Source organism: Natator depressus, chromosome 2 (genome assembly GCF_965152275.1).
Source record: "Natator depressus isolate rNatDep1 chromosome 2, rNatDep2.hap1, whole genome shotgun sequence".
Taxonomy (NCBI): domain Eukaryota; kingdom Metazoa; phylum Chordata; order Testudines; family Cheloniidae; genus Natator; species Natator depressus.
Genome location: NC_134235.1, coordinates 36847356 through 36871179, shown reverse-complemented (window position 1 = coordinate 36871179; position 23824 = coordinate 36847356). Strand labels below are relative to the sequence as shown.

General features: G+C 41.8%; 1 protein-coding gene across 1 annotated transcript in view; it reads right to left on the bottom strand.

Annotated features, from left to right (window-relative positions):
• The window catches only part of NCALD (neurocalcin delta), a 145514-nt gene that overhangs the window by 93859 nt on the left and 27831 nt on the right, over positions 1 to 23824 (bottom strand). Inside the window, exon 2 of the mRNA XM_074944013.1 lies at positions 6517 to 6577. The gene's annotated coding sequence lies outside the window, so the exon portion shown is untranslated. The remainder of the gene's footprint in view (positions 1 to 6516; positions 6578 to 23824) is intronic.

The window sequence follows — 23824 nt, the reverse complement described above, 5'->3', positions numbered from 1 at the left end:
TTTCAGTCTAATAGTCTTGGTGTACATTATCCTTCATTCTTTATGCTTTGGCGTATTTGGTTTATTTGTTTTTGTGAATTTAGCCTACAGATTGCACTATAGTTACAGGGATGAATCTGATTCCTTATATTTAAATAGCGAGATTTTTTTGATAGATGAATTGTGTTCCTCAGTTATGTTTTAAAAATATCGCAGCAATAATTTTAATTTTTAATTCCAGCCCCGCAGCTGAGACCTGTACTGGGATATGAAAATACAAACTCCACCAGCTTATCACTAAGTACCAAATCCTGCCCCCACGTCTATACATGGAAATGATGCAGTTACACTGCAGAAATTGGGGAGAAGGAATAGGTTTTGGGGGCCTCCTCCCATGATGCTCTGCTCCACGGTGGTCTCTGCCCCCCAGTATGCATGTTTTTTTGAAGAGCAAGACAGGGGAGGGACGGTAGGTCTGTGGCTTTGCAAATACTCTAGGCAAATACAAGCTGCGTGGCTTCTACAGCTCTGAAGCTGCAGTGACATCTTAGAAGAGGCTCTGCTATTGCTCTGAGTCCAGGGGAGTGAGAATTCTTTCCTCCCCAGTCCTGCCCCCCAGAGTAGCTTATTACAGAGCCCTGTCTCTAAGAATTGGCCCTGGAGCAGTAGCAGCTGTGCTGAACTGAAAAGCACTCTTGCATGAATTCCACACTGCTGTCACTGTAATACCAGGACACACTGTTAATATTTACAACAGATGAAAAACCTTAGTGCTAATTGCTGGAAAAATGCCATAATTTATTAACCCCATCAGTAAATCCTATAGCATTATCCAAAATACTTAATTCAGTGTTGAATTTGGATATCCTTAAGGGTAATATATACAAGGGCCATAGCTAATTAATTACTTATATTGTGTTACAAGTAGTTTCAGGTACTACATTTGTCCCTAAGTCCTCCTGCTAATATTTTTGTGGGTTTACGATCATATTTTCCAATTTTCTAAATATTTTTCTCTCCTTTTACTGTGTGGAAGACCCACATAAACAGCAGGGAAAACTAGGATCTTGATCCTGCAATCACCTAAGCACATGGATAACCTTATTCCCATTGGGACTTCTCAGGTGAGTAGAGTTAAACAGGTACACTTAAGTATTTGCAGGATCAGAGCCTTACTGACTGACAACCACAGTGGAAACCGACTATACACAAAGTGCCATCAAGTACATCAAAGAAAGAAAGAAACAAAATAGGCATTTTTCTCTCAAATCTCCTTCAGTTACAATGATCTCAGGTGCTGCTTATAACAAGAGCTCATTGAAAAAACAAAACAAAACACAGAATATTTTAGTTCCAAAGTTTTGAACAGGAACAACTTTTGTTTATTCAAAATTTTTCATAATTTTTTCAAAATCACAACTTCTGGGTTGCAAGCATTTTTATTTTTGAAAATTTTTGTTTTTCCTTCCCCTCCATCCCCCACCCCTGCATTTTCCCTCTTTATTTCTATTCCCTCTTTTTCCTTTTTCCATTTTGTCACTGAAAAAGGGTGGGTAAAAAGAAGAGCGGGGAAATAAGAAACCCCCAAATAAAAAAACCAAACCAAAACAAAACAAAACCAAGACCCAATCACCCTAAACCAACCCCCCCGTACCCAGTGTCTGAATGTATCCCGGTATTCGCACCCTACACACTATTGTAATAATCTTTGTACAAAATATGCCTTGTGAGGTATCATTTGAAAACTAATAACTCACTGGTCAATAATATCATGGTGAAATGTGTGTAAGCAACATGTTGAACATAAGTTGAAATTATGACTGAAATGTGTTTACCAGACAGGTCTGGGGAGGGGGTGAATTTCTTTCTCAAAAACAAACAAGCCGCTGCCTCTAGCCAGGTGTCATCAAAGCTGATTGGCAATCACCGGTTAGGTGGGAATTCTTTGGCAGCAAAGGGTGGCAGGAACAGATCGATATGCATTTTAACAACCAACAACATGGAACCCCTTTCACCATGAGACTCCATGTCTCCATCCTCACAGCTGGAAGGAACTTTATCAAGGGGTAACCCTCAGGAAAATGCATTTCAAAGGGTGTCTGGACTATAAAGGGGAAGGGCAAAATCCCCCAGGTATTCTCTTTCTTTCTCTCCCTATTTCTCTCACTCTCTTTCACCTAAGACAACAAAGGAATCAGACTTTGGGAGGGGTTCTGAGGTGAGAATTTGGTCAGCCCTATTGCTGGGAACATGTGGTAAGGATTTTACCTTAAACAGAGTCTAGTTTATTAAGTTTTAGTTACTAGAAAGCATTTTCTCTCTGTTTTTATTGTAACCATTTCTGACTTTAATACCTTGTACGTGTACTCACGCAAAATCTCTTTGTTAAATAAACTTGTTTTATTCTGTAATCAAAACTGATCCAGTGTTTGGGTAACTGCAGTTAAAAAGCAAATGGTTGAATACAGATTGACCCCTTACAAGGGCAATGGACCTCTAACATCTGGACAGAGCAGAACACACATTTTTGGGAAAATTCAGGACTGGGAGTGTGTTGGGGTCACCCTGCAAGTGGTAACCAAGGCTGGTGGAAGCCAGAGTGTGACTGGAGTGTTGCTGGCAGGCTACAGCTATACACAGACACTCAGGGTGTGCTCTGCATGCTGTTTGGATGTTTGTGAGGGGCCCAGGTTGGGAGCTACAGCAGCAAAACATTGTGAAGGACCCACAGTTGCAGGGCAGGTGGTGACACAACCCCTTACTAGTCTCAGATGCTCCCCAGAACGTGACACACCATCCCAAATATATATTAGGGTCAAAAAAATCACACAGGAGCTTGATTTTAAGGTGGATGACAACACTTAAATAATCCTTAGCTCAAAACTTGCTCACTGCAAGTCTCCACTTATAAATAAAGGTATATGGAACAGAGCTGGAAGTTTTCTGAGGCTGCTGTTGTCCACTCTTGTGGAGTTTATCTTATTCAAATAACTGCTGTTACTTAATATTATAATAGCTAATTAATACTAGGGGTTTTTCTCTTTTGTTTTTTTGAGAGGGGTTTTTTTTGCCAGCATTGAGACCTCTCATATAAGCAACACTCAATGTCATTGTTACATGAACTGGCTCATGATGAGTAGCCTGTTTTATTTTTGAAAAATGAGATGACAGCATATTTGACATTATGTTTCATCGTCCACATTCAGAAACCAGTCTGTTGCATTATTTTTTCCCCTCTTGGAATCTTCTTGATTCTGGCACAATTCTTTCCATTACACTGAAGCACTTAAAGGCAGATTAGCTTTTGGCAATGGGAAACTGTTTTCCTTTGTAAATAACTGCAGTATTTTGCAACCCGTTCATGGGTGGCCAATTGCAGCATATTTCCACACCCTTAACTGGTGGAAATAAGATACAGAAACCATCTCAGAGAGACAAACCCCTAGTAACCATACAAAGCATGAAAAGCTAATCACAGGATTCACACAGTTTGTTTTAAAATGTCACCTGATTTCAGTGCTTTGGTAAATATAAGAAATATAGAGCTGTTAGTAAGGGTGCATTCTCATACAAACAGAAATGTCTACAAGACAAATACTGAGTGTACCTGACCCAAACTTCCTTGTACAGTTAGTGACGTGGCTGCTCCGTGTGACAGAGGAAATTATTCACAGTTAGCATTCTGGGTACTGTTTATCAATGCTTCATTTTTACCTGTAACATTGGGCCCCATTGTTTGAAATGCCTATGCCAAGCCTGTTGAACTAGTACATGGGCAAGCATTTCAGCCAATCATCTCTAGATGGTTCTATACTTTTTGGAGTTACCATCACAGAAATATACAGTATAATGTGTGAACATCCGGGGGGCCCCCAGAATGAGGAAATGGGCTAATCGTCCACACACTGTTGACTGTCACTCCTCCTTCTTCCCTCACTCTCAATGCTCCTCCTAAGGCATTATTTAGCTGAGGAAAAAATACCATCTGTATTGAATTTGGACACAATAAACAACCAACACAATTTCCTTTCCCTGCTTGTACTGAACATGGAATCTCTGTATCTCTTGCCTTTAAATCATTGTCCAACTCACCACCAGCAGCTAATTTGTGCCTCACATGGCTGGATGGATAAATTATAATTGTCAGATTAAATTGCCAGAGTTAGTTGATTGCCTTGCCTTTTATTACAGGACAAGCACAATTCAGACCAGAATAAAAAGAGTGGCTCATCAGAGAGGGTGCTTCATAGTTTCATTCTTGGCATGGGAATGTGCTGTTCTAGTACACATTGTTACGCCATATTTCTGGGAGATGCTTCATTAACTTTTTCCTCCAGAGATAATAGAGAAAGGTCTCATAGTGTCAGTCTTCGCAGAAAAGACAGTATGAAAGCACTTCTGGCATCTGTTTTCTGGCTTAGACCAGACAACTTTCCCCATTCTTTGGTAATGAGCTCTTTCCATCTTTCTCTCCCTCCAATACTCAAAAGTTGCTAAATTAGAGTGAAAGTTTTTTTAAAATGTAATGTAGGAGTAATTTCCATGGGTTTAGCCATCATGGGGCTGATCCTGCTGGCTTGACACAGGCAAAACTCCTACTGACTTCAATAGGAGGTAAGGACAGCAGGATCTGGTCATATATGAAAACAGGTGAAAATAACCACTTTCTTTGACAAGTAAGTTTCTATTATTACCTTTTTACAAATCTGCAGAAGATGAACTGTTACAGTCTTTATCTGTAACAGCCTCAGTTGCCATAGACCAAAGCAGCCTTAACTCATTCTCTAAACTATCCATCTTTTCACATGCTTCAAAACACTGATTTTTGGATATCCATACCATGAATGTGTTTTACCTGCATAAATCCAAGCACAGGGGCTGCTTTCATAGTAGAACCTACACATCCTGCATTGCCTTGACACTGAGACTTACATTAGTCACTACTACAATATTAGCAACGACTACATCCCCATGCATTTGCAGCATAAAACAAACAGCATTGCCCCACAGAGAAAGAAAACAAAAAAAATTGACTCTCTTCCTTTTCCTACCCTACCCCTGAAAAAAGTTTAGGAGACAATAGGGACTATCATGATCCCCTCTCACACGTTGCCAAACTCTTAATCTGGATTGTATAAATACACAGATCTGCATTAAAGCTCTCAAGGGGTGATATTTTGTACCACTTTTTATCATCAATCCCCTAAAAAAAGAAATAGAATTATGATTTGTTTGCCTCAGGCAGCAATTCATAGGCAGAGATATACACAACACAACTCTCCAATCCTGCAAACACTTATGCACATGCTTAACTTTACTCTGTGAATAGTTCAATTGAATTCAATGCCTAAATGACGCTAAGTGCCCATTGTTACACCCAGAGAGGTCAATAGGAGTCTTTCTATTAACTTCTGTGGGCCTTGGAGCTCGCCAAAGATAAATGAAAGACAGCTGGCAGCTGGCACTGACTTTGTAATATTTAATATATAAATAATGTATACACAAATAATATTTATTTCTCTTTTACCTGAATTTAACTGGGAACTACAAACTATTCCATACACAGATTGAAAGGGGGCCTGATTGCATCAAGTACTTTTGTATCCTTTGTCACAATAATACTACTCAGTCAATCACAACAGAGATCCTTCATCTCCCAACTGCAGGTGAAAACTACAGATGATTTCGCCACACTCCAGAGCTCCAGCCAGGGAGCAGGGTTGAAGGCCGCTCCACGTGGCTCCCGGAAGCAGCAGCATGGCCCCCCTCTGCTTCCTACACATAGGGGCAGCCAGGGGCCTCCGCTCTGCATGCTGCCACCTCCCCAAGCTCCACCCCCGAAGCTCCCATTGGCCAGGAACCACAGCCAATGGGAACTGCAGGGGCGGTGCCTGTGGACAGGGCAGCATGCAGAGCTGCCTGGCTGCGCCTCCACATAGGAGCCAGAGAAGAGACATGCCGCTGCTTCCGGGAGACGCTTCAGGTAAGCGCCGCCCAGAGCCTGCACCCCTGAGCCTCTCCCTGCACCCCAATCCCCTGCCCCAGACCTGATCCCCCTTCCGCCTTCCAAAGCCCTCGATTCCAGCCAGGAGCACCCTCCTGCATCCCAAACCTCTCATCCCCAGCCCCACCCCATAGTCTGCATCCCTAGCCGGAGCCCTCACCCCTCCCAACCTCCTGCGCCAGCCCTGATCCCTCTCCCTCTCTCTGAACCCCTTGGTCCCAGCCCAGAGCACCCTCCTACACCCCAAACTACTCATCCCCAGCTGGAGCCCTCCCCCTTCCCCCCTGCACCCCATCCTCCCACCCCAGCCCAGAGCCCCCTCCTGCACCCTGAACTCCTCATTTCTGGCCCCACCCCAGAGCCCACACCCCCAACCAGAGCCCTCACCTCCTCCCACACCCCAACCCAAATTTTCTGAGCATTCATGGCCCGCCATACGATGTCTATTCCCAGACGTGGAAGTTTGCCCACCCCTAATCTATAGTCTACCCTAATTTATTCAAGAGAGAACATAACTTTTCTTATGTACATACCCCCTGCTGTACGCTGCCTCTTGAATGGTTCCTCTTTTGTTTACTGTACTCTACTTCTGTCCTGGAAAAGGCAGGAAAACACAAATTCATAAAAGGCCAGGTTGGTAAATTGCACTCTTTAACATTCTGCAGGGCAACATATAACTAGGTAATGCAACAACACAACACTATAGAATGAGACTGGATTCACCCACTGGAAAGTTCATGCTGGAAAATGAATCCAATGATAGAGAGAGAGAGAGAGTTTCATGTTGCTAAGAGGAAAAATTATTGGGATCTTTGGATGATTAGCAACAATTAATATGGAACAAGAACAAATAAAATAGGGAGGCTGAAGGTATACAGTAAACTGTATCCAAATAGCACATAGAGCAAAAATGAGTGAATGCCATCCTGGACACTGCAAAGCAAGCAGGAAATCTTATACAGCTATTTATATTATGGTACGCAGCCTAATAGGAAAGAATAAAGACAATGCTCATATTTATGCATTATTTAACTGCTTCTCTGTTTATGGCCAGCTAGACAGAGAAGCAATTAAAAACAAAGATCACACTGAAAACATACTAAGGGAATACTGTCTAAACCAGTCTTCAGGATCAATGAGGATTGTCACAATGTCTGGCTGGCTGTCAAAGCAAACTCACCATTAAAGAAAAACTACTGCACAAAAAAATGTGTTCTTTGGTATCTGCCATTAAGTGTGGCCAATAAAATTGAAACACTGTAAAATGTTAACCTAGCCATCTATTTACAAAGGCAAGAGTTTGGCCATACAATTGCCCAGCTACAAGAAACTGGAGTTTAAAAATGAGCTATTCCTCCACTCATAATGTATTGTATTATAGAACCTCAGCCTGTTAGCCAACGTAGCCAAATGACTATAGGACTAACCTGTGTTAATGGTAGCAAAATTCTATTTAAAATTCATTTGCAAACAAATTGAAATGATTTAAGAAATGCAGTTCAAGCTCATTTGAGGATAATTCAGCCAAATTAGCCCATTTAAACTCTTTTTTTTTTAAATGATATACTGCAGACCCCGCAGCAAAACTTTAAAATATTGAGATGGCAAGAGAACACAAGCAGAATAGATGCAGTTTGTCATTTAAATCAAATACATGTTTGCAGATGGTATAATATTCACTGCAACTACTTAAAAGCTTAACACAAACAACTAATATTAACTGATACAACCCCCCACCTACAATAGAAAAGTTTGATGATATTTTCTAACACATAGTGCTCTGTCAGCTCTCTTAGTCTCACATTTATTATTTTGTCCTTCCATGAAATGTGTAGTGTCTTCTTCGGCTATCTGTGATGGGCAGCCTCCAATAATTTTGTTGTTGTTGTTAGCCACTGTCATCAGCTAAGTCTCTGTTCCATACAGCAGTGGGCTCAGTACAATCACATGGTATAATCTGACCCTTAGGTTGGTGTGGTTTGACCACATGCTGTTCATACTTTCAGACTTGGTGTTTGCTTTTCCTAATCTCGTCTGAATATTTTTATCACAGCCACCATCAAATGTCATCACTCCCCACAGGCAGCAGAACTCTTCTACCTGTTCAATTTCTTTTCCATCCACGTACAACTTTGCAGCTTATGTCCAGTTTCCTACCTTCATAATTTTGGTTTTCTCTGCATTTACTTGCAGTCCAATTTTTACTTCTTGTTCTACCTCTGATGTATGGGCAATCTTTCTGTTCCGTGTCATTCTTAGTAAAAGCAAAGTTAAAAATAGCAGATGGACTGATAACACCCAATGAAATTAGAGCAGCCATCAAAGGCCTCTGTGATGGGGTGTATAAAACCTACACTGGGACAGAAGGGGTTAAGGAGCAGTTCTGCCCCAGGTGACTATGCTCCACTGCACTGCAGAGCTGGTCCTCCTGCAGGAGAAGCTTGAAAGGGAGCCAAGACCACTCAGAAGGGGGCAGACAGGACAGGAGGATAGACCTAACTTGAGAGCTCCTGAGTAAGGGCACAGCAGAAGTCCTTACTGCATGGGAGGGATTTGCAAGTGGCAGCTATCCCAGGCCCTAGAGGAGGGGCCAGGGAAGAGACCCAGGTGAGAGGTAGCTGGGAGCTTTCTCTCTTGGGCTGAGAGACTGAGCCCTGAGCTGGGAGCCTGACTGGAGACAGGGGCCTATCAGGAGCCTGCCCGAAACCCTGGGGAGAGGGATAGCATGACAGCTTTGGGCAGTGGGTGGGAAACCCAGGAACCTGGGCCATTTTGAAGCTGGGGCAAACCTGCAAAGGAGAAGGTTACCAGCTGAGCCCCAAATGGGCAGAAGATTCAGTTGTTTTTGCTATTTTCTGTTGCACTTTAAGGGAAGGACTTTGAGGCTTGTGGGGAAGCAAGTGGTAGGAAGTGGCCCAGAAAGGCAGCCCCAAAACACTCCAGGGTGTTTGCTATCACTGCCTCTTGTTGGGCCCTGGGCTAGAGCCCAATAGAGCGGGAGGGCCCAGGTTCCCTTACCAACCTCCCTATTGTGGAAGGGGCACAAAACTCTTCCTCCTACATCTCCCCACTGAGGAGGAGAGGATAGAGGCATTGTAAGTCCCGAGTCAAGAGTGCGCCATCCCTCAGGGACTGGAGGGGGCTGAAGACTCTTTCTTTTGTGGGACTGTTGAGCTGTATATATTTTGTTGGACTCAAAGAAAAGGGGGCTAACTCAACTGGACATCTGGCCAGAGGGCCGAGTTGCTACCTACTGAGAGGTGGACCGCCATAGCATTGGAGTGATTACTGGTGAGGGACTCCGGAGACAGGGAGAGCTGGGACACATTGACCTAACCATTAGGCTGCAACAGTGGGGCTGCAAAAGGCTCCCTGCACTGCTGCAGGGGTGGTGATGCCACATATTTGCAGGCATGAGGTGAGCGGGGGAGGCTGTGGTCCTGGTGGGGCAGAGCAGAGACCCTGGCCAGGACTCTGCTCTGCCCAGCCAGGACTGCAGCCTTTCCTGCACCTTCAGGAATCAGGAGTCACTGGCCCCGCTGTCGGGGCCCCACTCACTCACACACATGACAGTGGGGCTTCAGAGGCCCCCTTCATGGCTGCAGAAGCCATTCAGCACCAAGGTGGCCTCTTCCACAGCTGGGGACTCCTTCTCCTCACAGTCTTGGAACAGTGATCTCTGTTCTATTATCCAAACATCCACATTATCCGAATCCCTTCCTCATCCTCCAGCAGGAGATACATGGGAGACAAGGAAGAGAGTCGGATAATATGGAGGGCAGGATAACAGGGTTTCAGATAAACAGGAGTATGCTGTATTTAATCTTTGACAGATCATCAAAAAAGCTACTGTGTGGCAAAAACCCATCTTAATCAACTTTAAGAAAGCATTCAATGGTGTCCACCGAGAACCCGGGGACTGCTGCTAGAAGGGATACCAGATACCAGACAAACTGACCAGCATAAGGAGTTTACATGTTGGAAGTAGATGTGCAGAGACATCGGATACAGGCCTGGGTCGGAGGTTTCATACTGTGACTGAAAGTAGACAAGGGGGTGAGTCATCACCAATCCTCTTCACTTTAGCAATAGACTGGGTGATGTGGCGGGCAACACAGTGGATGGTGTAAATGGTTTAGCAGAGAGGAGTTTTGTGACCTTGACTTGCCAACGACAATAAGGAAGCCACAATACCTTTAACACTGCCTCAGTGTGTGTGGCTATTCCAGCTAGTGTCTACTTAGAACATCAGCTCTTCAGCAGGGCAGGGACAGCCTCTACCTAGGAACCTAGCACATTCTGGGCATCAGTGTAAGAACAATGGCACAAGTCAGGATGTTTAGAACAACAACATTATTCCACTTCTCGGAGTATTTTATAGACTGCAATGCTATATACGAATGATGTCCAGGCCAGATTCGCTCCTGTATATACATAGGGTACCATTTTTTACTGTCCTTGTGTCCATTAAGCCAGCTGTGCTGATGTGGGGATTGAGCCCCAGAGGAGATTGGAAGACAATATAACCATCTCCTGCACTCTTGAGAGTTCTGCTACACAAAAGTACAGCTCTCTAGGAGCCGCACCCCTAGAAGAGGCTGCCCAGGGGTGGCACTGAATCCAGTCGTGTATTAGTCTTGGAGAAATATTCTCTTTTGTATTGGACATTCAGACCTCATCCTGCAAGGTATGGGGCCTTTCTACCGAAGCCAGTGGGAGTTTAGACTCCTCAGCATCTCGCAGGAACAGGTCCTTTAATCTTATGGGACTCTGAAAGAGCAAAACACGTTGTAAATAAGACTATATTGTTGTGGGTTGGGCTAAATGAGTATTTGACTGTTCTTACAGCAACTTTACCAGGTTAACCACATCCATTTTGTGGGTGTTTTGGCCTCAGACTTTGCTCTTTCTTTTGAGGAGGGCTTGTTACCTTCACTTCTAAATGGAAGTGAGGTTTGCATTATATTGTATTGCATTGCATTGCTAGAACAACTATTGGTAGGTAAAACTTTATCAGCCAAAGAAGCAGTTCCTGCAACTGCCATTTTAATGAAAGGCCGTGCCAGAAAATAAAAACAGGTCACAGTTATAACAGAACTCCAGGCCTGCAGACTCTGAAAGATTGATGCTGGAGCTCTTCTTTTGTGTTCATTACAAACCCTCCCTGCAGCTGCAGTAGCTTGAAACTGACATACATCATGCCCAGTTAGCAGCCTGTTTTAAAAACATTAACAGAGAAAGTGCTTTGATCTAGCTCAGAGGGCATTCTCGTTTGTAGTGTTGGTTAGAAGATTAGCTCCCATTATTTCTGTGCTAAACAAGATGTTTAATTTCACATCTGAAGTTACAGTTTTTATCCTACCTGGTGTATTAGGAAGACTGGAAAGAGCTAAGGATCCTTATATATAACCACTGTGTTTTATTTTTTGCATCATAACCATTCAACTTTTAAAAATAAACATATGCAATTTAGAGCCTGATTCTGATCTCACTTACATTACTTCCAATCAGGAGTAACTCGACAAAAGTCAGTATTTCACAGGTGTGTAAAACATGTAAGCAGGATCAAAACCAGGCCATTAAAGGATTCAGAGTGTATTACACCTCACAAATTCTGAGTAGAAAAAAAATGGTTCAGTGTGGGGGTGCTAAAGTTCCTACTCCATTGCCAGTTGTGCTGCCTGTTATAATGCAAATGACTTTTATAGCAGTACAGGAGAGACTATAGTACAGTATTAAATTGTATAGTTACTTTGATTGGTGATACCACCAGAGACACTATTACATGAATATAGAAGAATGTAATGTAGCTCTAACACTGTCACTATGTCTGAAGTATCTTCAACATGTGCAGTTAATTCCTTCACTTACTAAGTTTCCCTGAACAATGCAGCTTGTCCAGCTGTAATCAATAATTAATTGAGAGAATTATGGGACAGAGACAAAACTGTTCTAAAGGATCCAATAACCCTTCCTTATGGCAACAAAAATTAGTTATTTTTAGAGGTTAGTAGTAAAGGACCAGAGTTATTTATGAGAGATCTCTTTATATGGTCAGTGTTTATGAGCAGACTTTTAACAACTGGAAATGACCTGCTTTCCACAAATACATAAAAGCTCACCAAAGCTTGGGACAGATGTTGGACTGGGGGAATAGGGAGAAGTACTAGTCAAATTAGTCAGTACCAATTTCATGGCATTCATACCAATTATTTACCCATGCCCCCTGGCAATATAGCAAAATGCTGTTATATTATTTTATTATGTCCCACACTTACTATACCTTCTAGACATTATTTGCCACATTCTGCTATCCTTATTCACGCTATCTTACACCTCAAACAATTCCATTGAAACCACTTGGGAAATTTATGGATTAAGGACCACTCAGCATGTGTAAGGGTGGCAAAATCTGGAACACAGGAATTGTCAAGCTGGATCAGACTCATGGGCCTACTATTCCAGCAGCAGATATTCAAAAGAAAGTACAAGAACCCCTGCAGTAAGCAGATGTGGCATAGTCTGCCTCCCAGGAAACCCCTAAGAAGCCCCAAGCCCCTAAAAGTTCCTTTACCCCTCGGTTCTTGTCTACACTACAAGTGCTTTGCAGGTATTCAGGTATAGCTGTTCCACTCAAGTCCCCTAGTGTAGAGACAGTCTATTCCAACAGAAAAAGTTTTCCTGCTGGTACAGTAGCACCACCTCCACAAATGATATTAGCCATGCCAACAGAAGCTCTCTTCTGTTGGCATAGCTGCATCAACACTGGGGGGTTTGCTGGCATTGCTATGGGGTTTTTTAGCTATGTTTTTCCCCCCCATCCTTCACGGACATCGCTATTTTGACAAAACTTTGTAGCGTAGACCTGACCTAATAGTCAGAGATTGCGTAAGCCCTGAAGCATGAGGTTTTATATCCCTTCCTAACCTTTAAAAAATATTGACTATTATAACTATGGTTATTCTTTTCTTAGTCATAAAAATGTCCAATCCCTCTTTGAATCTTGCTAAATTCTTGACCCTGCGGTTGTATTATTGCTTTAAGCTCTGAGACATCACATCTGTTCTGGTACATTATTTCTTATATTGCTACGCGTAGAAGGTCCTTAAATAAAGGGTTAACTTTTTTTCGGATGCTGTCCATGAAACATTCTCCCACACCAAAAAAGGGCATTGCCTTGGAGAAATCCCAAGCCCTGAGGATCCATCAAACATTGAAATACTCCTACTGAAGGGATTGCCTCCATAAAGAAGCTATCACTGAAAAGTTTTACTGGAAAATTGTTTTGCACTTTTGGAGACTAAGCCATGAAGAATGCTTGATACAGTGATATTCTATCACACGTACATTCTTATCCTTTAGGAGGGCTGTCTCCTTCCCCATCCTTGAAGCAATCCTGTTGATGAAGGGGAATATTACCCATCCCAAGGTACCTCTTATTCTTCCTGGGATGGCTAATTTTTCAAATTGATGTTATTAGATCTTATTAGTGTTAGTGCAGGCAAGACTTTACAGGACCTGAGCCTTTGCCCAAAATCTAACCAGCCCAAAGGCAACTGAGCCAATTAAGGGCCAGAAAATGTGTTGATTTTTAAAAAAGTTTTAAAATGTGATCACTATTCATTTTTGCCACGTTCTACACAACCTGATTCCACATTGACCAAAAGCACCAAAATGCTGTAAGAGAAGGCTGCTCTTGTTGGATTCCCAGGCCAAATGGTAACAGGATGTATTTGAAAGACAAACTCCAAAACCTCCTTTCATGAGAATTTACGGCTAATTTTGTAGACGTAGGCACTCATCCTGCAAATACTTATGCACATGCTCAACTTTAAGAACAAACTATCTATTGAATTCAATTTAATCACTCACTTGCTTAAAGTTAAACCATATACAAAAATGTTTGCGGAATGGGAGGCCTAAAAGATTTACATATATGGTTTAGATTAGAATCTGAGTTTCACTGTATAAAAGTATTATTTTTATTATTGTAAATTATATTCTTATTATTTTGGATGCTAAACTGAACCTACAGTCCCTTTTAAGGAGAGTCTATCAGAGAGTAGCAAACACTAGAAGTGTAAAAGATTTAAAAGGAGATATCATGTTACAAATTTGAAGTGCCGCAAATAAGCAGTGCACCACTAATGTGTACACCAGAATGGAAGGTGGACAGCAGCAACATACCTGGGCTCAACACAGAAGATGGATCACAGTTTTATCACTATAATGCAGGAACTGGAAGTGGTGACTGGCTGGAAAAAAACTGGGAGATTGCTAGTTCACACGCCTACGTCTTTGTGTGGCAAACTGGTACAGTTACTCAAAAAGGTAACAGCCAGTGCCCTGGCATCAGATACATGTGCAACACACTCTAGTTTTATCACTGGGATCTTCTGAAGATGGTAAAAACAACAAACTGACCTTTACACTCCATAAAATGTAAAAGGTTTTTGCATTACAATCATCAAGTTGTGATGCAGGACAATGTGCTCTCTATTTTACTTCTTAATGCAAAATGTAAAGTTTTCCGCCAAATTACAGGAAAACTTAGAAATCAGTCACAGCTTAAGAAAAATTAAGAAAAATTCAAGCAAAACTAAGTATAGTCTAGCACTAGGGCTGTGATAAAATATTATTTAAAGCCAGTAACAGAGGAGCTACACTTTCACACATTTGCTGCTCTTCAGGAAAGACTTAACATTCTTTTAGATCCTGTATTTGGCATTTGCTAGCTCATGGTTCTGCCTATACACTGTCAACTGCTGCTCAAGACACTTGTCTCCAGTAAATGTCTTTGATCTACTTAATCACTGATGTACATGGATATTTTTGATGCTCATAACAGAATCTTTTAGTGGGTCTGCCAACTGGACTGTAAAATTGTCTGCCTGTGCTTCATATTTGTTATTTTTATTTTGGTAGTCATGGATGAGAAACTATCATTATGGAAGAATCAAATAACCAAGAATGGGCCCAAGCCAGTGTAATACTAATCAGAGTAGGTTTTTAAAAAAATGTCATACAAGTCAAACAAAATGATATAGTATTTTAGGGATTCAGCGAACTCCCACTGAAGTCAATGCCAGTCTTTCTATTGACATTAATAGGAGTTGGATCAGGTCCTGAGGGACTAATAAGTACAATATTTGAAACAGAGGTGTGGAAAATATTTCTAAGAAAATGAAAAACTACTGAAAATATTTTTGTTTTTTTAATGAACTCAAAAATGTGTCCAATTTCAGATAAATTTTTGCTAACACACTGAATCTGAAAATGTTGAACGAAATTTTGCCTGTTTCTAAATGAAACAATAGCTCATCTGACCTAAGAGGAAATGAGTTTGCTAAAGTTTTAAATGACAAAAATCATCAATTGGTCAAAAATGTAAAAAAAGACAGAAATTGGAAAGAGCTCAAAGCTATGAAAAATGAAAAAATATTTCATGTGAATTTGGCACTGCTCTAGTGTGGAAACAGCTTGGTTGAGATTATTTAAGGATGTTCACGGTTTATCAGATTGTAGTTCACCCTTAACGTACCCAAATAGATTTTAAACGCTTTGAAAAGTAGAAATAACTACTTTGTGCTTCATAACTGACATTTAATGTCCTCCAGTGGATTTTGACATTTTACTTTAACTGTGTATAGTATAATGATGTATAAACTGGTGTCTGGTTTCAGTGTCTCCATTCTCTTGCCTCATTTTAAAAGACCTGACCATCAGTTTTCTACTGAGAGGCAAAAAGTGAAGAAGCTGGTCAGTCTGGTGGCCACATGGGAGACTTAGTTTAGGGCAAAAAGGAGACTCTTTTCCAAACCACTTGAGCTCCAGAGGATTCCAGAAGTAAGGTGCATAGTCTCCTAGGAGAAGCAGAAGGGAAGGGGAGGGGCAGTGAAAGTCCATCTAATGGCAATTGTCTTATAGATGACAGGTTGATGAGGAGACTACAGGGGAAATACTGGTTGGTTGTTTAAAACCCAAGGGTTTTTGAACAAGGAACAGATTGGTCAGGCTAGATATGGCAGGAGGCAGCCCACAGTCAGATGCCAAGAAGCTTCATCACAAAATAATTACACTACTACTAATACAAAGGTGTCCACACTATGGGACAGAAAGACTAATGGCCAGGAGTTTGGACCCACAACTAATTTGAATATATATTTACATATTAGAAAAACTTTGTCTTTCTTGGCTTTCCAGATTTGATAGGAAATCATTATTTTCAAATCAAATATAAATGTTTCCAACCATAAAATGTGGTTGTACTTTTAAAATGTGGTTCCTTACAGAAATTGCTTTGTTGGCTTCACCAGCATTAAGACACCTGCAGTGTATCCACTTTGTCTTCACTCTGAAGGGCAGCTGTAGGCTAATTTTTAGGACACTATTGTGAATAAATTGAGCAACTGTCTTGTCAAGCTTGAATGAAACAGAAGTATTGCAAATGTTAGGCCTCAAAATTTCATATATTTTAAAATGTAAGCCTTGCAAAAACAAAGCTTAAGCTTGTGCTCAGGACGCACTGCAACCAGATAACAATTTATGCTGACTCCTATGTACTTATTAACCCCAAATTATCCACATTCAAAATCTAATTGGCTACAGAAAATAAATAGGCCTTAATTATACGAACAACTAACAATTGGACATAAAAATTAAATATGCATCAATTATACAACTAGGGCAACCACATAAAGAATGTGGCCCACCCTGATTGGTTGGTCTGTTCTAAAACATGGCCATCAGATCAGATAAAAAGAATGAAGGCACGGGACTCTGTGTGTGTGTTTTCGGTAAACCTGACCCACACCCCCTGAACCAAAGGGACGTGCACTTCTAAACTGTCTGTACCCGGCCAGTGCGGAAAATGTCCGACAGAAGGGTAACGTATTTTCAGACGAATGCAGGGTAAGTCTATGGAGTAAAGAAGTCTGGTTGCTCAAGCCAAATTGATCATAGTTGTATTGATATTGTAGTATAAAATCAGTAGTAGGTGGCTGATGCATAATAGCTTTGCATGTATTTGTGCTTCTCTTTTAAGTAGTCCGAGCGGATGCATGTAGTGCTGTCGTTCATCAGCTTTATGTTGCCTTTGAAATAGTTTGTCACCAGGAATATAGAGCTGGTGAATAATAGCTTTACTTAGGCTTGTCTTTGGGGCTTTTATTATGATCTGCCAGGACCAGCATAGGTAGAGTCACTGTGCAGAAATTCGCAAATGGTCCACAATATTACATGTACTTGCACTTGTCTTCAATATAATCTGCCTTTTGTATTAATTCTTATTCAGTGCCGGTCTTTGGTTTTCCTTTTCTTGTTTTGTTTATGCTGTTATTATAGTAAAAAATCATTAAAGGCCTTTCTTGAGGAATAATTAGTAGTTCTTACTTATTTTATACGGACACCACTTAACCTCATTACATCTGTGTTGGGTGGTGGGAAGTAGTGAACACACCGGGGTAAAATAGGGCCCCAAGGTGTGCCTCCTTCTTCCTTTATCTCCACATCTATAACCAATACTTTGGGCACCTGTGCAATAGCAGGCCCTCGTTCCAAAGTAGTCAACAAGACCTGTGAACTCTTCACAAAAATAAGGCATAGAATGAACATAACAATGGACACAATATTATATAAACACATCTTGCTCCTCTCTTGTAGATAAGGCTACTAAAAAACGGATGCCTTATCTTTATTTTCTGACCTACTGTATAATTTTCAAACATTGGCCTTGCCACCCACATATTTGTTAGACACTAGCTTCACTGTTACTTATCTAAGCTGACAAGGAGCGGGGGAGAGGGAGATGCTGGCTGTATTTTAAAGAATCCTCATTGAGGTTACAGGGACAAACCATCCCGATGTGTAGAAAGAATAGTAAATATGGCAGGTGACCAGCTTGGCTTAACAGTGAAATCCTTGCTGATCTTAAACACAAAAAAGAAGCTTACAAGAAGTGGAAGATTGGACAAATGACCAGGGAAGAGTATAAAAATATTGCTCGGGCATGCAGGAGTGAAATCAGGAAGGCCAAATCACACCTGGAGGTGCAGCTAGCAAGAGATGTTAAGAGTAACAAGAAGGGTTTCTTCAGGTATGTTAGCAACAAGAAGAAAGTCAAGGAAAGTGTGGGCCCCTTACTGAATGAGGCCGGCAACTTAGTGACAGAGGATGTGGAAAAAGCTAATGTACTCAATGCTTTTTTTGCCTCTGTCTTCACGAACGAGGTCAGCTCCCAGACTGCTGCACTGGTCATCACAGCATGGGGAGGAGGTGACCAGCCCTCTGTGAAGAAAGAAGTGGTTCGGGACTATTTAGAAAAGCTGGACAAGTAGAGTTCCATGGGGCCGGATGTGCTGCATCTGAGAGTGCTAAAGGAGTTGGCGGATGTGATTGCAGAGCCATTGGCCATTATCTTTGAAAACTCATGGCGATCGGGGGAGGTCCCAGACGACTGGAAAAAGGCCCATCTTTAAAAAAGGGAAGAAGGAGGATCCTGGGAACTACAGGCCAGTCAGCCTTACCTCAGTCCCTGGAAAAATCATGGAGCAGGTCCTCAAGGAATCAATTCTGAAGCACTTAGAGGAGAGGAAAGTGATCAGGAACAGTCAGCATGGATTCACCAAGGGCAAGTCATGCCTGACTAATCTAATTGCCTTCTATGACGAGATAACTGGCTCTGTGGATGAGGGGAAAGCAGCGGACGTGTTGTTCCTTGACTTTAGCAAATCTTTTGACACAGTCTCCCACAGTATTCTTGCCAGTAAGTTAAAGAAGTATGGGCTGGATAACTGGACTATAAGGTGGATAGAAAGCTAGCTAGATTGTCGGGCTCAACGGGTAGTGATCAATGGCTCCATGTCTAGTTGGCAGCCGGTATCAAGTGGAGTGCCCCAAGAGTCGGTCCTCGGGCTGGTTTTGTTCAATATCTTCATTAATGATCTGGAGGAGGGTGTGGATTGCAACCTCAGCAAGTTTGCAGATGACACTAAACTGGGAGGAGAGGTAGATACGCTGGAAGGAAGGGATAGGATATAGAGGGCCCTAGACAAATTATAGGATTGGGCCAAAAGAAATCTGATGAGGTTCAACAAGGACAAATGCAGAGTCCAGAAGAAGCCCATGCACCGCTACAGACCAGGGACCGAATGGCTAGGCAGCAGTTCTGCAGAAAAGGACCTAGGGGCTACAGTGGATGAGAAGCTGGATATGAGTCAGTTTGCCCTTGTTGCCAAGAAGGCCAATGGCATTTTGGGCTGTATAAGTAGGGACATTGCCAGCAGATGGAGGGACATGATCATTCCCCTCTATTCAACATTGGTGAGGCCTCATCTGGAGTATTGTGTCCAGTTTTGGGCCCCACACTACAAGAAGGATGTGGAAAAATTGGAAAGCATCCAGCAGAGGGCCACAAAAATGATTAGGGGACTGGAACACATGACTTATGAGGAGAGGCTGAGGGAACTGGGATTGTTTAGTCTGCGGAAGAGAAGAACGAGGGGGGATTTGATAGCTGCTTTCAACTACCTGAAAGGGGGGTCCAAAGAGGATGGATCTATACTGTTCTCAGTGGTAGCGGATGACAGAACGAGGAGTAATGGTCTCAAGTTGCACTGGGGGAGGTTTAGGTTGGATATTAGGAAAAGCTTTTTCACTAGGAGGGTGCTGAAACACTGGAATGCGTTACCTAGGGAGGTGGTGGAATCGCCTTCCTTAGAAGTTTTTAAGGTCAGGCTTGACAAAGCCCTGGCTGGGATGATTTAGTTGGGGATTGGTCCAGCTTTGAGCAGGGGGTTGGACTAGATGACCTCCTGAGGTCCCTTCCAACCCTGATATTCTATTCTATGAATGCAAATTTGGAAATCTCTGCTCCTGTGTTCTTCATGAGCAGAATGGCAATATTGAATTAAAGAGTTTTAAGGTGCCCTGTCAACAAAAATGGTTCACAATACGCAAGATTCTTAACATTCTGATAGCATGGGTTTAATATGGAGAATCTCTGGGTTGATGACATTTTTACAGTTTAGTAAAAGCAATAAGTAGGATTTGTTGTTTTTTGTCATACAGTAATAATGTCATTTCTGTTTATCAGAGCACACTGTAAGGAGAGAAGTAACAAGACAATTCAGAACTGCTGCAGTGGCACTGCCAGAACGCATAATTATATCTGAAAGGTTGAATGTCAATAACACAACCATCATTGTGGTGACATTTCAGAAGTCATACTTCAAACCCTGGGAGGGGTTCTAACTAGGGCTGTCAAGCAATTAAAAAATTAATCACAATTAATCACGTGATTAAAAAAATTAAATTGCAATTAATCGCACAATTAATCGCACTGTTAAACAATAGTAGAATACCATTTATTTAAATATTGTTGGATGTTTTCTACATTTTCAAATATATTGATTTCAATTACAACTCAGAATACAAAGTGTACAGTGCTCACTTCCTATTTATTTTTTAAAACAAATAGTTGCACTGTAAAAAACAAAAGAAATAGTATATTTCAATTCACCTAATAAAAGTACTGTAGTGCAATCTCTTTATCTTGAAAGTTGAACTTACAAATGTCGAATTATGTGCAAAAAAAAACTGGATTCAAAAATAAAACAATGTAAAATTGTAGAGCCAACAAGTCCACTCAGTCTGACTTCAGCCAATTGCTCAGACAAACAAGTTTAGTTACATTTGCAGGAGATAATGGTGCCCACTTCTTGTTTACAATGTCACCTGAAAGTGAGAACAGGTGTTTGCATGGCACTGTTGTAGCTGGTGTCACAAGATATTTACGTGCCAGATGTGCTAAAAATTCATATGTTCCTTCATGCTTCAACCACCATTCCATGCTGATGACGGGTTCTGTTCGATAATCCAAAGCAGAACAGACCGATGCATGTTCATTTTCATCATCTGAGTCAGATGCCACCAGCAGAAGGTTGATTTTGTTTATTATTTTACAGTGCAAATATTTGTAATAAAAAATAATATAAAGTGAGCAATGTACACTTTGTATTTTGTATTGTAATAGAAATCAATATATTTGAAAATGTAGAAAAACATCCAAAATATTTAATACATTTCAATAGGTATTCTATTGTTTAACAGTACGATTAATCACAATTAATTTTTTTTAATCACAGTTAATTTTTTTGAGTTAATCACGTGAGTTAACTGTGATTAATCAACAGCCCTAGTTCTAATCCCAGTTCTATTGCTGACTTGGAGTGTGACTTTGAGCAAGTCACGTAGCTCCTCTGGACAAAATTCAGTTCCAGAGTAAGTACGCACAATAAGAGGGAAGTCCATTGGAGTTGTGCCAGCTTGCCTGGGGCAGAAATTGGCAGTCTGTGCATCACTTTCCACATATGTATAATGTGGTGGTATGAGTATCAGTTAACTCTTTCCTTACTGAACAAAATTACATCAGTACTGCCTAAATTCCAACATCATCAAACCTAATCCCAGTAGATATGCAAACTTGTACAAATTTTCACAACTGAGCACAAAATTGCATAAATATCTGTATATAAAACCAGAAGGGGTGATAGAGCAGGGTAGGGCCACAGAGTGAGATACCAGCATTTAATTGTTCCCTCCTGCATTTTTTTTTCCAGCACTCACTCACTCACCTGCTCTGGCTTTTCTTTTCTGTTTTCTCTTCAAGCACCACCAGCCCAACAGCCCCTCAAGGAAGTCACACCTCACATGCAGATATCTTTCCCAGGCATTTCATTTTTAGCACAGCCTCCCTCCACAGTGTCTCCATGATGTACGTGTGTGTCTCTCTCTCACACATGTGCACACACACACTCCCCCAGACATTTATGTTTTACCAGCCCACCTCACTTTTAGAAGTCCAGCCAGAGAGGAGGAGGAAGCAGGAGGATCCTCTCCTTCCCTGGCCAGGGAGGGGGCAGCAGCAATGCAGGATCCTCATCCCTTTTCCAAGTGTCAAAGGTGGGGCAAGAACAGAGTCACAGTCTACACCTAAAACTTAGGTCAACCAAGCCACATTATTCAGGGGTGTGAAATATTCACACGCCTGAAAGACAAGTCAATGGAGCAATTCTTCTGTCGAACTAGCTACTGCTTCTCAAGGGGATGGATTATTACAGTGACGAAAAAAACCCTTTCACTGCTGTAGCAAGTGTCTACACTACAGCGGCGTAGCCATGCTACTGTAGCACTTGTAGTGTAGACATCCCCCAAGAGGTGGACAGAGAATCCTGCAGAACCAGCAGGAGATGCTGCTCCCCAGCCAGCACTGGCTGCACAGGTGTACTCCAGCCCTTTTGCTGGACGGAGGGAGAGAAGGGAGAAGAGGGGGCAGGAGCTCTGCCAACTGCAGCTCTGATTGGCTGCCTTTCCCAGGATTCCAGACAATGGGGATGACAGCCAATCAGTGGGGATTCTTCTGTAGATTGATGAGTTTTCTCTGTAGACCCAAAGGAAGGTTGGAAAACCCCATCTTTGGAGGAAACCCATAGTTTTGGCAGCCATAATACTGGAGTAAGGGATGTGGTGGAGGAAAGAAGGGGTTGGACAGAGCAGGTGGCAGCAGAGAGGTACTTACAGAGGCTCACAGGTGCCCATTGTTAAAACTCCACCACAAAGAAGCATGAGGCTAAGAGCAGAACACCATGCTGCCCTGGTCTCCCACCACTCACAGTGGCTGCTGCCTCCTTCCTATAGCTACCAGCTCCTTCACCTCTACCACTGCTCTCTCTCTGCCAACAAGAATGCTGTAGCCTTTTGTACTAAGAGAGTTCTGTTTATACCATATAAGTGCTCATTGCTGTTGTTATTATGTTTAGCTTTCATCATTGTATCCTGAATAGTCAGGATGCAAATATCACAGTGCAATTCCTGAGCGTCACACCAGTTTATTCTGAAGCACTCTGTGCTACCCACAGATGACCAGCTGTTAAGGATTTAGTGCCTTAAATATAAACAGTTTTAAAAAGCAGAGTACATTTTAAAATGAAAAGGAATCTTAACTCATGTGCAAGGTAAAATGTAAAGTGTAGAGCACACAGTGGCCAAGGAACCAAGAAGGAAAAAAATTCCAAGGATGAAAATGCATAGAAACCGCGCAACAGTTTATATTTAATTAAGGTATATGCCATTTACAATTTAATAACTGTGTATAGCCAAAGACAGGTGTCACAAAGAGAGAGAGAGAGAGAGAGCTCAAAGAGCTCATCCAAACAACAAAGCTAAATGAATATTCATTTCCCATTGCCTGGGAAAATGTCACATGTGTGTTCTTGGTGGGAGACATCTTGGTAGAAGACTTGTTGCAAGCCAAAATACAGCAGATGTGTAGCATGAGAAGATCATTCTACTTACTAACAGGCAGAAATGGAGCAACATATTGTGGAATAATCAGCTGGCTCTTCTCTCCTGCGGAGACAATTAAGTCCCATAGACCTAACTTTCCAGGCAAGACCTAAAAGTATCGTAATTAACTACTTTTCCACCAACCCAGCATGAAATACAGAAAAAGCCTATTCAGGGTTTATGGCCTCACAGCCTGAATATCATGGGAGACTCCCAGATGACCTCAGGTTACCATACAAGACATACCAGAAGAAGGCAAAAGAAAGGCCTTCTGAGAGAGAACAGTTCAGATGTTCTAAATGTGAAGGATATAACATCTGCTCCTCTCTAGTATAAATGACAGGAGATAGACAGGGGGACTAATATTAGAGGTGTTTTAAAAGATTGTATCAGCCACTATTTAAATAGAAACATTCTCCGGTGTGAAAGGCCATTGCTTGAACAAAAGGAACAAGAGCTGGCCAGAGCTGACCTGGACTGAAACGGAAAAGGAGCATT